This window comes from Ursus americanus, chromosome 25, assembly GCF_024610735.1.
Source record: "Ursus americanus isolate L20-20 chromosome 25, mUrsAme1.1.p, whole genome shotgun sequence".
NCBI classification, from domain to species: Eukaryota; Metazoa; Chordata; class Mammalia; order Carnivora; family Ursidae; genus Ursus; species Ursus americanus.
Genome location: NC_142151.1, coordinates 10,584,995 through 10,599,851, shown reverse-complemented (window position 1 = coordinate 10,599,851; position 14,857 = coordinate 10,584,995).

Here is a 14,857-nt window from a genome sequence, read left to right as displayed (position 1 = left end):
TGAAAGAAAGAAAAGGAGGTCCCTGACTCATTTGAATACGCTGAGCTATGCTGAGTAATGGCGCAGTACTGACTATTCATTCTGCAGTAGATGGACCTTGAGGCTGGACCAGCGAGATTCCTGCTGCTTATTTCCTATGCCTTGTGCTTGGATTTGAAGTCCATTTGTTTCTGTTTTACCTTCCTGTCCGCTTATTCCACAGCACACTTTGATAGGTGCTGTGCATGGTAGAAAGGAGTTCTCGTGGTATCATGTAAGACTGAGGAATCACAGGCCTGTGCCTCTGAAACGAATAATACATTATATGTTAATTAACTGAATTGGCATTTAAAAATGTTTTTAAAAATGTAGTTCTCGTGGAAAAACCCTTATGGTGGAAAAAAATTAAAAATAAGATATTCCTTAATGAATCATCGAGCCTTGCATCGGAAACTGGGGATGTACTGTATGGTGACTAACATAATATAATAAAAAACCATTAAAAAAAAAATAAGATATTCTTGATGCATTAGCCTCATTTTTAAGCAGTCATTGTTTCCAATGCACGAATGTGGAGGCGGCCAGGCAGGAAATTCTTTTCCTTTGTAAGTATAGAACAAAGGAAAAAACACCTGAAACGAATGTTGTGTGTCAACTATACTCAAATTTTTAAAAAAATTTTAAAAGAGAATTTTGCCGTGGAGAAATGACACAAACAATAAACAGATCTATATCAGAAGAGGTTTATCCATTTTTTCCCCATTGCAACACCTTATTTCTTTCATAACATATGAAATGGGGTAATTATTTTGTTTATCTGTTTATTGTTTTGTTATTGTTATTATTTTGTTAGGCCAACTCTTATCTCAGCTCAGGTCATAATTCCCAGGGTTCTGGGATCGAGCGCCACCTGGGGCTTTGTGCTCAGCAGGAAGTCGGCTTGAGGATTCTCTCTCCCTCTCCCCTTGCCCCCATTCATGAGTGCTCTAACTCTCTCTCTCAAAATAAATAACTCTCTCTCAAAATCTTAACAAATTATGAGCTCCATGAGAGGAAGGACCTGTGTAGTATTATTAACCAATGTGTGGTTCTGGCACATAGTTGGTTCTCCATAAGTATCTCCTGCACAAATAAATTATTGTACAATCAAATCTGTCGATCGAATGAGCTTGCTGAGATGGTTCTTCCTTGGGGTCTCTAAGGCAGTTGGAGTGAGATGGTGATTGGGACTGGTGTTATCTCAAAGCAAAGCTTTCCTCACCAACCTTTGTGGCTATCGATCATGACTGTTGCCACGAACCTCAGCAGGGTGGCTCAGTTACAAGAATAGTTCTTCTAAAAAGACCAGGTTTCAAATAATAATACAAGCAGCATAGAGTGACTTGTCAACACGTAGGAAGTGACCCACTGATAGAGCTGGAGCCCAATCTGATTTCCTGGGTATATGAAGTCAATTGCATACCTACCTCTCTATCTATCCCGACACAATCCAATGGGGCCCTTTCAAAACAAGCATTTGAACGCTGCATACTCAGAGCGTGCTTTGGATTTATCATTTGTGATTCACGGGAAATTTTCAATATTCAATAACTTTAGGAAATAGGTAACTGCTGCATGGCTACAAATTCCCAGGCAAAGACATTCAGGAAGCATAGTCTCTAAATGTACTCCCAATTCTGACTTCAATTGCTCTCCAGATAGCTTGTTTTCTTCTCCAAGTTTTTATTCAAATACTTTTACTCATTAGTAATGATTTTCATGCTGAGAGCACAAAAGGCAGTATCCAATTATTACTACATTATTTCAACTTCTTCTTTGGTGCTAATGCAAATATAGTGATTTAATTTAATAATTTATTTGTACATGAAGTGATTTTGCCCAACCAGCAATGGAGGGTGGGTCCAGGATGCAAGCTCCTCCATCACAATGATCTCTGCCTGTCTCTTCACTAATGTGTCCCAAGAACCTAGAAAGATGTCAGGCACATGCCAGGTACTCAGGGAATACTGAATGAATGATGATTTAAAAAGAAAAATAAACATTCTGTGTCTGAGTTTATTTTGTAAGCAATTGTAAGTAGTTAATAAAACGATGTCTCAGGGGGCGCCTGGGTGGCTCAGTCCATTAAACATCTGCCTTCAGCTCAGGTCATGATCCCAGGGTCCTGGGAGGGAGTCCTGAGTTGGGCTCCCTACTCAGCAGGGAGCCTGCTTCTCCCTCTCCCTCCGCCCCTCCCCCCACTCATGCGCGTGAGTGTGTGCACGTGGGGGAGGGGATGCATGTGTTCGTGTTTTCTCTCTCTCGAACAAATAAATAAAATTTTTTAAAAAGATGATGTCTCAGGAACTGCTATATGAGATGAGGATGCCTTTGTTTGTGCTGTTTTTCTGAGTGAATGCCCTTCTTTCCTCTGTACCTGTTGGGAACTTTGAATATTTTTAAGACTCAAATTAAGTCTACCTTCTGTAAAGCAATCTGTGATTGTTTCAGCTGCAGGAGATGCTGTTTTCTGTGAAATATTTTTGCACTTTTGGTCTTGGTCACATACTTGGTGTTAAATATATTATCAATTCCTTTCTCTCTCAATTTTGTTATTATGCTAAGACAAATATAGTCTTTAAAGTCATTCATTGTATTTATTTAAAAATTTTCACACTACTTAGCATATAATTGAGCTGCTTCTGGCTTATCAATATTCTTTCCTGAATTAGCATCCATTGCAGTTATCAGACAGAGACAGACAAAGGCAGCCCAGAGGAAGAATTGCTAAAACAAACCAAAATAATATCCGAAATTTCTAACCAATCAAATCAGAGCAAACAAATCAGCAGTAAATTAGTATTAAAATTTTCAGATTTAATTAATGGAATTATATAATGCTAAAATTTATTTAAAATAGAAACAAGTTCAAGTACAATTGTACTTGCTACCTGAGTCTGTTAAGTTTTCCAACATGACAGATCACCTCAAAACTCAGTGGATCAAAACACAATGATTTAGTTTCCTTATGAGACTATGGTTAGCTAGAAGTTTCTACGGATCTGATCCTGGTTCCGCTGATATTGTCTGGGCTCACTCATGCATCTGTGGGCTGCTGACCAACCAGCTGAAGGCTGAGTGGTCTAGGGGGACCTTAGTCACCTGTGGGGCAGTTGGCTCACTGTCCATTTGGCTAGCAGGTCCAGGCATTTCTTATTTCCCCTCAGGTTATCGCAAGTTATTCAGATTGTGGCTGGGAGAGTTCCAAGCGTTAGAGGGGCCTACATGTGCAAGTGGACTGTGTCACTCTCCCCACATTTTGTTGGATAAATCAAGTCAAAAAACTACCCCAGATTCAAGGAGCGGGGATAGTACACTTCTGATCTTATTTGGAGAAGGTGTCAAGTTCCATTCCAAAGGGCATGGGTTCGATGGAGGGACAGAGAACCAAAACTGGTGCTATTTCTTTTTGCTCAACTTACATATAACCCTTTAAAATGATTTCTAGTTGTACCATACTTCACACAGTGTGTACAGAAATTTCTTCCATTAATTGGGATATTGGGGGGCACCTGGGTGGCACAGTCATTAAGCGTCTGCCTTCAGCTCAGGGCATGATCCCAGCTTCCTGGGATCGAGCCCCACATCAGGCTCCTCTGCTAGGAGCCTGCTTCTTCCTCTCCCACTCCTCCTGCTTGTGTTCCCTCTCTCGCTGGCTGTCTCTGTCAAATAAATAAATAAATAAATCTTTAAAAAAAAAATTGGGATATTGGTACTAGATGTCCACAAAGGCATTTTCCAATGGAAGGATTCAATAATTCTATGACTTTATCCCCAAAAATTAGAACGGTGGGAGATAAAAGGAACTTTCAATCAATAAAATTTGTCAATCAGTTTGAAAACATGTTTTTCCTATGGAATGGACTCCAGTTTTGAGGTAGGAAAGAATTGCAAATACTTTGCTAACAGTGGATATGATAAAAGAGGGAAGATCTCGTTGCTTTGGAAGCTACCAGGAAACAGTAAAAAGACCCCAGCCTCCTGGACATGGCATGTCAGAACTTTAGCAAGGGTCATGAACAAGATGAATTGGTGCAGTAGAAGAAAGATGAAATTCACAGGATAATTTATTCAGAACCAGCTGTATTTCTTTTTCCCCTCAAAGAAATTTATCATTTAAATCTTTCCAGATCTTTATCATATGTCCTATTGCCCACTGCCTCTTCATCCCTCACAGCCTTGTTGCTTTACTCTTTCCACCTTGCTTACATATGGGATGGCAATGCATAGGAGCAGAAGAGGAGTAATTGGCTCTAATGAACTATCTCTGTAGTAACGATTACAGAAATCCAGTATATGTATATATGTTTTCAGGAACACCTATTCCTGTGCTGCAAATAGATATGGTGCACAGGAATATTTTATGGCATCTCCAATCATATTTGTAGGTCTTAAGAAGAACTATCTTTCCTTCTCCATAAGAAACTTGTCACAGCAACATAATGTCAATTGAGTTTATCAGGCATTTCCTTCCAGGGTCAATGCCTCTGAGGACTAAGACGCAAGAAGTTCATTAGTAGAGATTTAACCCTATTCAAGTTGAACCAAAAAGAGAAAGGACTTTTTTTACAGTTGGAAAGAAAGTGAATGATTCCTGAGTCTAATTTTTTTTTTTCATTTTACATGTGAAAGCTACTTATAGTTGAGGTGGGTATGGTCACAAATTAAGCATTAATGGAGCTATAGGACTAAATACTAGATTTCTCCCCATCAGTCCTTGCTTCTTCCTATTTCAGTGTTTCTTCCACTTTCCAGCATGCCTACGTGAATATTAACTACTCAATTTTAAGTGTGCATTTCTTCAGTGATTCTTACTCCCAAGATTTTTACACATTTCTCCAGTTGAACATGTTGTGTTAAGAAGCATTCTTTTCTCGACTCTCTTTTCGCTGCAGGCGTGTCCCTGTATAAATTCAAAAGTGAGTCTATCGCCACCTTGTGACCATTACGTGCAGCTGCAACTTTAAAAGTGCGGTTTGCGGGAGGCACCTGCGTGACTCAGTAGGTTAAGCCTCTGACTTTTGGGTTCCGCTCAGGTCAGGACCTCAGTCCCGGAATTAAGCCCCCAGTTGGGCTCTGGGCTGAGCGCAGAGCCGGCTTGTCCCTGTCCTCCCTTTCGCTCCCCCGCCTGCTCGTGTGCTCGCTCTCTCTCTTGCTCTCTCTCATAAGTAAATAAAATCTTTAAAAAATAAATAAATAAAAGTGCAGTTTATAGAGGGAAAGTTTCACATTTACAAAAAAAGTTCAATAAACACCAGTATTTTCCTTACCTAGATCTAATACTTACCACAACTCTTCCAAATGATTAATATCAGCCCCAAGTCATGTCTTATTTTTTTATGTTTTGCTTGCTTCAGAGATGAGATAGGAGCTCTGAGAGACTGTTGGTGAGCTCTTATTTTTTTTTTCTAAAAGTCTCTTCTAAACAGAAGTGTCATATAGGTTATGCAATGAGAAAACAAATGGGTTCAAGTCCTAATCCTGTCACAAGAATTGTATGATCTTGAATAAGTGAGTAAAACTCTTGGATATTTAATTTATCTACCAACAATAAAAGCACTCAATACAATAATATTCTTTCTGGGTAGGAATTTGACCCCAATCCTACACTTAGGATTATACAATGTTGTCAATATCATTTATTATACATACTCTGTAGTTATTGTTCAAAATTCTTTTTAGTTCCAGAATTATTTAGAAGAGTGATCTCTTTTTTTCCAAGCATTGAGTTTTTTGTCTAAACTGTTTTAGTGGTTTCTAAAAATAATGACAATATGTTTAACTTTATGCTTTGTATTTTTTTGAAAAAGAAATGGTGTATTCTCTGAGGTGCATAATTTAAATAGCTCATGAATCTGCCCTAGTATTTGTATTACAGTCTGTTATATCCTAATGAGTCTTTCGTCAAGTGAATCTATGGAATACGGTATGACAAAGCTTCCCACATTCTATACATTCCACATATATTTTAAAACATTTCTGTAGATATTCTTAATCTATACCGCAGAACATTAAAGTTCAGAATCAAGTATTCATTGAAGAAATAGTGGCTGACCTACAAGCCTGCCAATTTTTGTCATTTGGGATATGTCAGTGAACGCGGTAGGGAAAGATCCCAGACCTCATTGAGGTTCCATTCCACATGGCTCAGATAAACGAAAAAATAAGTAAACACGTAAAAGGTAATAAATAATAAAGAAGGAAAAAAGGAAACAAAGGGTGATGGATGTGACGGCTGATGGTGGTGTAGACCGCTTACTAAATAAGATGTCAAGGTCAGAAATATTGAGCATAACCTTGAAGAGAGCAGGAGATAAGACAGCGAGGCAAGAGACTATCACAGTGGAAGCAGATCGAGGTAAAAGGAAGAGTCAATGAAAATCGAAAGGATGGCCGGCATGTTCCAGGAACAGCCAGAAGGCTGGAGCTGAGTCGCGGGAACTGGTGTCAGCAAGATAACAAGGTAGGATGGCATAAAACCTGTAGGTCGTTGTAAGGAGTTGGCTTTTCTTCTGGGGAAATGGGAAGCCACTGTGGGGTTTAGAGCACAGCAAGGGCTTGATCTGGTTTACATTTTTATTTTAAGTGTTCAGTGTGATTTCTGTATTGACAAGAGACTATGGAGGGCGAAGACAGAAGCAAGGGGACAGGTACGAAGCAGCTGTGATAATGTAGGATGGCAAAGATGGTGGCTCAGCAAGCAGGGTGACAGCAGCAGGGGTGGTGGGAGGGGCTTAGATTCTGGATATATTTTAAAGGTGAAATTAATAGGGTTTCCTGACAGATTGGTGTGGGATGTCAGAGACAGAGGACAGTTGGGAATGACTCCAGATTTTATGGCCTGAGCATGGGAAGGAGATCTGTTATTAAGTGAAATGGGGGAAGATTTTGTGCAGAAGCAGGTTTTGGGGTAGATTAAGAGTTCCGTTTTGGACGGGTGGGACCCAGATGCTCATTAGATATACAACTAAACATTCCTAGTACGTAACTCAAACACAGGTTTGGAGTTAGGGAGAGGACTCTGGGCTGCAACCGGAAATATGGGGGTTATTTGCATATAAAGCTAAGGAACTAAAGGAGACCATTGAGAAAGGAATGTTTACAGGGAAGAGAAGAGGCCAGGACTTCACCCTCGCGGCACCCCAACACTGAACAATGGAAGTAGAAGAATCAACAAAGACTGTGGATAAGACACTCACGAGAAGGAAAACCACAAAGGGCAGTGCCCTTCGAGGCAAGGGAACCAAAGGCAGCAGGAAAGAGGAAGCGTGTGAAACGGTGATTTTTCTTTTGCAGTTAAGATATTATCGGCTATACTTTCTTAAATCGGTTAGGTAGAAGCTAGAGAGGGGCGGTGGAAGGACGGCCCGAGGCAGAGTCCCAAGTCCCTGAAGGGGAATGATAGACGTAAGCCCGAGGCAAGGACGACGGTGATAAATCAACTACACATTATAAGCCTGGGAGCTCAACATCCTGACCTTGGGGCTTCCAAGACCTTGGGCCTGTTAGATCATGAGCCACAGGGGCCAAACGTTTGTCCTCTTCCACCTCTGCCCCAGGGTAACCCCTGGACTCATTATAATGCATTTGCATATCAGGTACCCCCCTACCTGCTGGAGAAAGGCTGCCCGACCATTCAGCACAAACCTGGTAGGTCAAAAACTCCCCCTGACGGATCCCTCCTACATTGTTGGTGGGAATGCAAGTTGGTACAGCCACTCTGGAAAACAGTGTGGAGGTCCCTTAAAAAGTTAAAAATTGAGTTACCCTATGATCCAGCCATTGCACTACTGGGTGTTTACCCCAAAGATACAGACGTAGTGAAGAGAAGGGCCATATGCACCCCAATGTTCATAGCAGCAATGTCCACAATAGCTAAATCGTGGAAGGAGCCGAGATGCCCTTCAACAGATGACTGGATTAAGAAGGTGTGGTCCATATATACAATGGAATATTACTCAGCTATCAAAAAGAATGATTTCTCAACATTTGCTGCAACATGGACGGGACTGGAGGAGATAATGCTAAGTGAAATAAGTCAAGCAGAGAAAGACAACTATCATATGATTTCTCTCATCTATGGAACATAAGAACTAGGATGATCAGTAGAGGAAGAAAGGGATAAAGAAAGGGGGGGTAATCAGAAGGGGGAATGAACCATGAGAGACTATGGATTCTGAGAAACAAACTGAGGGCTTCAGAGGGGAGGGGGGTGGGGGAATGGGATAGACCGGTGATGGGTAGTAAGGAGGGCACATTTGCATGGTGCACTGGGTATTATACACAACTAATGAATCATCGAGCCTTCCATCGGAAACCGGGGATGTACTGTATGGTGACTAACATAATAAAATAAAAAATTATTATAAAAAAAAAAAAAAAACTCCCCCTGACAACCTGTGGGACGCGTTTCCCGAGGGACTGGAAGCAGCTCCGTCAGAGACCAATTGAGAATGTACATTCCCTTTAACCTTTCGTCCACTGCTTTGTGCTTGCTACTTTCCTTCTGGTCGTCTTTATTCTGAGCGGGGATCCTCCCGTAAAGCTTTTCGTGGGGAACCTGAGGACCAAGACTGCCTTTCACACAAAGCCGACCTCTCCCTCACCCCTAACAAATCCATGAATAACTTGGTAATGTTGTTCAGTGTAGTATTCTTAGTTCAAAATCTTAGTACAAACAGACACAAACCTCTGTCGGTGGTGTCTTGCAGTCGTCTCGTTATTACCGCTCGGAACTGGAGACCAGCCTGGTTTTGTTCTTGGGAGTAAATCTGTGTGCTTATTGCTGGTCCCCAGTCTCCAGTCCCACCCGTATCCTTTTCTTACAATAAAAGGACAATTTTATAGGCTATTACTAGGCATCAATCTCTCTTAAGAGAGAGTTTTATTATATACTGATTTTCAGTTTGTGTCAGCTAAATCCGAAGACAAACCTAACTGCTGGGTTTATTTTGCTGGTCTACTTTATCCTAAAATAAAGGAGTATTAGTGGGATTATGGAAGAGTCTTGTAGCATTTCCCCTGGGCTCACTGCTCTTCTAGAGACCATCAGACCAAGATCTTCCCTTTTGCATTGATTTTTTTTTTTTTTTTTTTTACTTTCCTGCACTGTATCTCTTACATACATGGAAGATTCTCTAGTTTCCAGGACTCCTGCAAGTTTTCTGTTTTTGTTTTTTATTCTTCTTTATATTTTGAAGGTTCTGGAAGAGAATAGTTTTTTGGCTACGTTTATGCTTCAATCCTACCCCGTAGCTAGCTAGATTGCGGCACCATTTCCAGCTGTCCAATTTACTGTCCTTCGGGAAGAAAGAAAGAAAAAACAATTTTTAACAGTCTTTTTTTTTTCTTAATGCAGAGCAATTCAGGTCTCCCTAGCCCTAACCCCAAACATTTTTCTAGGCTTCTTTTATACATACAATGATATGTTACCGTACTCTTCTAAACATAGCCATATACTATGGTTTCATCTGTTTCCTCTCCAAATGTTTTGTTCAAAAAGTAAAACGTAGGGGCGCCTGGGTGATGCGGTAGGTTAAGCCCTGATTCTTCGTTTTGGCTTAGGTCTCAATCATAGGTCACAAGATCGAGCCCCACTGCAGGCTCCACGCTCAGGATAGAGTCTGCTTGAGACTCTCTGTCCCTTTCTCTCTGCCCTGTGCTCATATGTTTGTTCTCTCTCTCTCAAAAAAAAATAAATCAATCTTAAAAAAAAAAAAAAGTAAAATGTAGTATAGATCTTTGTTTCCCGCTGATACAAACTATGTCTGTCTGCCGTAGTGGCGAGACTTCTACCTTGATTTCCCGCGTCGATGTCTGCCAGCTTAAGACGAGGACAAATCTGAGTTAAAGCTGGGTTGACTGTGTGCTATAGTAGGGGATTCCCACACCATAGGGACCCACAGGTGCAACGTTTTTGACAGTTCGGATATTTGAGCAATGCCAAGACTCCCCAGAGCATATGCATGTAAGCCCGTGACCTAAAAGGCAGAGACGCAGTGCAGCCAGAGAAAGAGTATGTAGGCAAACCTTCGGGATCCTGGAGACTTCCAGGCACAGTCACCCCAGCGTTCTTATTCACGCATAGCTTGCATTCTATTTCCAAACTGAACTATCAGTGTCTATGCAAGGAACTGTAGTTCTGGGAAAGCTCAGGACAGAAGTTCCCATCTGGGTTTGTATTCCCCATTGGCCACATTACTGTCAGGCTGCCGAATTGGTTGTGGCCAGTTGAAAACCATCAACAAACTAGCCCTAGAGGTCACCACGGGAGTTTTGAAGTTTAAACAGTGCATCATAAATCCCACTGCGCTTATGCTTGTCAAGAGTCAAAGACAGACGGCCAACAGTCCCCAGAGATAAGGCTATAGCTTTTCCTGTCCAACTGTAAGTCAACTTTATCTTTCACAGTGGAATATTTTAGTAGGAGAGTAGGAAGGGCTTGTTATAGGATTTGGCCTTATGCCAGGTGATTGAGGGGAGGGTCCAAGCATGGTCTTGCTCTGGATTGGTTGCTTTCAGAAACTAGTATTTCGGTCCACACGGCGATTTGATTATTGAGTATTGTAGAGCGATAGGGCTAACTTGCAGCTGTTTTGTGGTAGTTTTAGCATTGTCTCCAGAGGTGCCTGGATAAATGCACTAGTTAATAATTTATTATGTGAGGGTTAACATGCCAAAAAGCACATGCATGTGTCCTCTATCAGCTCGACTCCATTTCTCACTGAAAATGTAGAGATTGATGTTCCGTACTGGGTTAACCTGGTTTCAGAGGCAGTTTTGTCTATGTGACCAGTGGGCGATAAAAGACCTCTCAGGAGACTTGTCCCTTGATTCCCCTGAGACCAAGATATCATATGCCCATCATGGTAGTTCCTGTTCCATAGAGACAAAGCAGACTAGAGGACCCTAGATGGTGTACAGGGATATTTAGGACCTGCGGATATTTGCCTTGTTTTCTTTCTCCTATGGACACAGACCTTTTGTCTTATCAAAACTTCATCCAGTTATGTTATTTGGATATTCCTTTCACTTGTATAACCCTGTTTAATTGCTGGAGGTTTCTCAGTAGTTTTAATATAGGAGGCAGGAAGAACATAGCAAGACTTGAGCTATAATTGAGAAAGAAGCTGGAGTCACATATGTCTCTGAGAGAAGAAGATATTTGATGAGTTTTGTAGTTTGCACAACGTTCTGATTTATGTCTGTACTAACTATGAGGAGGAGTGGCCTTGCTTGTGTCTCACTTCGACACGATCCCAGAGCGATCTCGGGTAATATTTGTATTCTCAAAATTACTGTGTTCATCAGGAACACCAGCTAAGAGCCGTCGGGGATGGTTTTTTTTCTATCTTAATCCCCTGCTTTTGGTTAAAGGCAGATGAATTCAAGCCATAGGACACTAATCTGTGATACCTAGGCCTTCACCATTGCTGAAGTTCTGCAAAATTGGGAGATTTTCTAGAGAATGTTGTTTGCAGTCAGATGAGAGTTACTCCTTCACGCAGTTGTTATAAGCTGTGGAATCGTGTGATGTAAAAATGGGTGTGCGGTGGCATCTACGACGCTGGATAAAATGCAGTCAACTGCCAACAGAGACATCTGCCAACAGCAAAACTGTATTAGTCGTTGAAATAGGTAACAAAGCAGGAACCTAGATAACCAAACCCAGACCATTGAAACATGTCTCAATATCCTTCTCAGTCAGTTTCAGAGACCCAGGTGGCTTTTTCTGTTAGCTTAGTCATGGGCTGTTTACTTGCCCGTATTTATGAGGTACAGAAGGGAGATTTGCTATGGCACAAACGACACCCTTGGGAGTTCCTTAAGAGGAAATCATAGGCCATGTTACTTTGGTTGTGAATTTAAAATGGTTTGTTGAGTCGTTTTTTGTTTTTGTTTTTTAAGACTTTATTTCTTTATTTGACAGAGAGAAAGAAAGGTCAGGAAGAGGGAGTGGCAGGCAGAGGGAGAAGCAGGCTCCGCACTGAGCAAGGAGCCTGATGTGGGACTCGATCCCAGAACTCTGGGATCATGACCTGAGCCGAAGGCAGCTGCCCAAACAACTGAGCCACCCAGGCGCCCTTTGTTGAGTTTTCACAGCAGAACTGGTGTCTGTGTGAGCAGTGGTAGCCCCTAGATGGGCACAGTCCCCATTGGTAATAAAAATATCATTCATTCTGGGGCGCCTGGGTGGCACAGCAGTTAAGCGTCTGCCTTCAGCTCAGGGCGTGATCCCAGCGTTATGGGATCGAGCCCCACATCAGGCTCCTCCGCTAGGAGCCTGCTTCTTCCTCTCCCACTCCCCCTGCTTGTGTTCCCTCTCTCGCTGGCTGTCTCTATCTCTGTCGAATAAATAAATAAAATCTTTAAAAAAAAAAATCATTCATTCTAACAGGAGTGAATCAACTCTTAATTGGTCCCTTAAGGCAGTCACATTTTCTGAGCAGAGTTAAATCATTCCTGGAGTATCTCTGAGAAAACAGAAGAGACACTATTTTACTAATGATAGTTCTGAAATTAGTATACTTTCAGTGGGCTGGATTTAGCCGCTAAGAATACAATGACCTCAACAGAAGCATTCCGTTGGGGCAATGGGGGATTCAAGGCCCAATTTTTACAAGATTAAAGATTATAATTAACAATGTAAGGGCAATTTAAGTACCAGACAAGACCTGCAAAAGAAAATCTACCTTTTGAAATCTTTTCACAATGTTTCTCAATCTTTCTTCAATTTTGTCCCCGTAAGGAGCCCTTTGGGGCATTTTGTTTCTAATTGTCATACCCAAGAAATTTTATACCATAGATTGAGATATGCTACATACCTGTTTATGCATTGTATATATAACCATGCTTATACATAAGAAAGTAAGACATTTTCAAACTGTAAGAACTTATTTGTGCTCTCTTAGAGGTGATGTCACCCCTGTTGAGATGCATATTTTAAAGAAACAGCTATTGGATGCTTGACAGCAGGAACAGATTGGGGATGACAGACCTGCCAATCAGTTCATCCAAAGTGGTAGCTATGGTCAGAAAATTCATAAAAGCTTGTTTTCCCTTGAGTGACAGAAGGCCACAGTGTGTCAACAGTAAAAAGATGGAGAAAGACTCCCCTGGGGCAGCTTGTTGGGAAATCAGTCAGTCAGTCAATAGGGGGTGTTAAAATATAATAGTAGGCAAGATTAGAGAAGAGAAAACTGAAAGAAATAGGATGGCCAGGAATCAAGACATTATTTTTATTCTATCCTCTTGTGTGGAAGTTTTCTGCTTCCTGTGGATGCCTCTTTTTAGAGTACACTTAAGAATCTACAATTTAAAGGCCCCAGTGAAGTGGATACCAGTGATCAGAGCAAGATGATCCCCGGCGTCAAGAGAAGATGCTGTCTGTCTTCTTAAGTGGGAAACACGGACCCAAGGACCAACATTTTGGAGTTTTACTGCAATACTAGTTGTTATGGTACCAGGTTAGATCCTTTCCTTCAAAAGACAGGGATGGATTTGTTTATAGTGTTCCTTTGAGGGGACTAAATCTCAATGTTCATGCTATGAAGGCATGTGTTGAGTGATTATTTTAGAAAAACTGTACGTATTTAATAAGACTGGTTGTATCTAGTTATACCTGTTCATAATAGGGAAGTACCCTCATGTATGGGGCAGCCTGTTACTCATCTATGAGGGAGAGTCTACACCCTATGTATCATCAAGGCTTATGTCAATTCCTTCGGCCATGGAAGTTCTAGAGTCTCTGAAAGCTTTGCCACTTTTTGGGTTTTTAGTTCCATTTGTTCTCCTACTTTTCACTGAAGGTTGAGGATAGGAACAATAATTTTTAAGTAAAAAGTAAGGCCTTACAAAGGTATTTGACAACATTCTCAGTGAAAGGTAGTCCTTAAAATAAGCAAATAATGACCAGGCATACTAGAACATGATCATTATTTGTTTAAAGGTTGATCTTTTTTTTAACCTGGAAGGCCCAGAGGAGAATAATTAACTCAGTCATGTGGATTAATTTAGATTCAGGAAGTCGTTCATGTTCCAAGATTGAATATAAATCTGTAGTTGGATAGCCTGCTTGATAATTTGAAGTTTTTGCTTTTAAGTGTAAACCACTATAAAATAAAATTAAATCAGGATTATCCAAGGAAATTACAAAAGGCCTGTGTAAAGCATAGAACATTTTCTTTCTTTTTTTTTTTTTTTAAGATTTTATTTATTTATTTGTCAGAGAGAGAGCGCCAGTGAGAGAGGGAACACAAGCAGGGGGAGTGGGAGAGGAAGAAGCAGGCTCCCAGCAGGGTAGGGAGCCAGATGTGGGGCTCGCTCCCACGACCCTGGGATCAGGCCCTGAACTGAAGGCAGATGCTTAACGACTGAGCCACCCAGGCGCCCCCACCATAGAACGTTATCTAGCCGAGATTAAACCACTGAGGAGTTTTGTTAAGTAGAGGCAGGAGCACTGCTGGGTTCCGCATGTTACAGTGGTGGATTGTTACATTAACAAGAGTCAAATATGAGGACTTTAATATTAACTCCAGGTGCCTTCAATTAACAAGAGTACTTAAAACTAGGATCCTAGAAACAGCAGCTTTTTGTAGATAATTATTATACCAGTCTTTGTGCTTAAACATGAGTGTCCTTTTATCAAGCTTCTTTTCTGTAATCCTTATTTACAATCATTGTAACACATTCACAATATATTACTTAGCTTATATGTAATAAATCTAAGAAGATGTACTTTCTCCTAGATTTATCGGTTCTTTCAAGTTCGGTAAACAAAGTATTCTCACAGTAGTGTGAAATAATCAAGGATCGAGGCTGTCAAACAAACTTAATTATT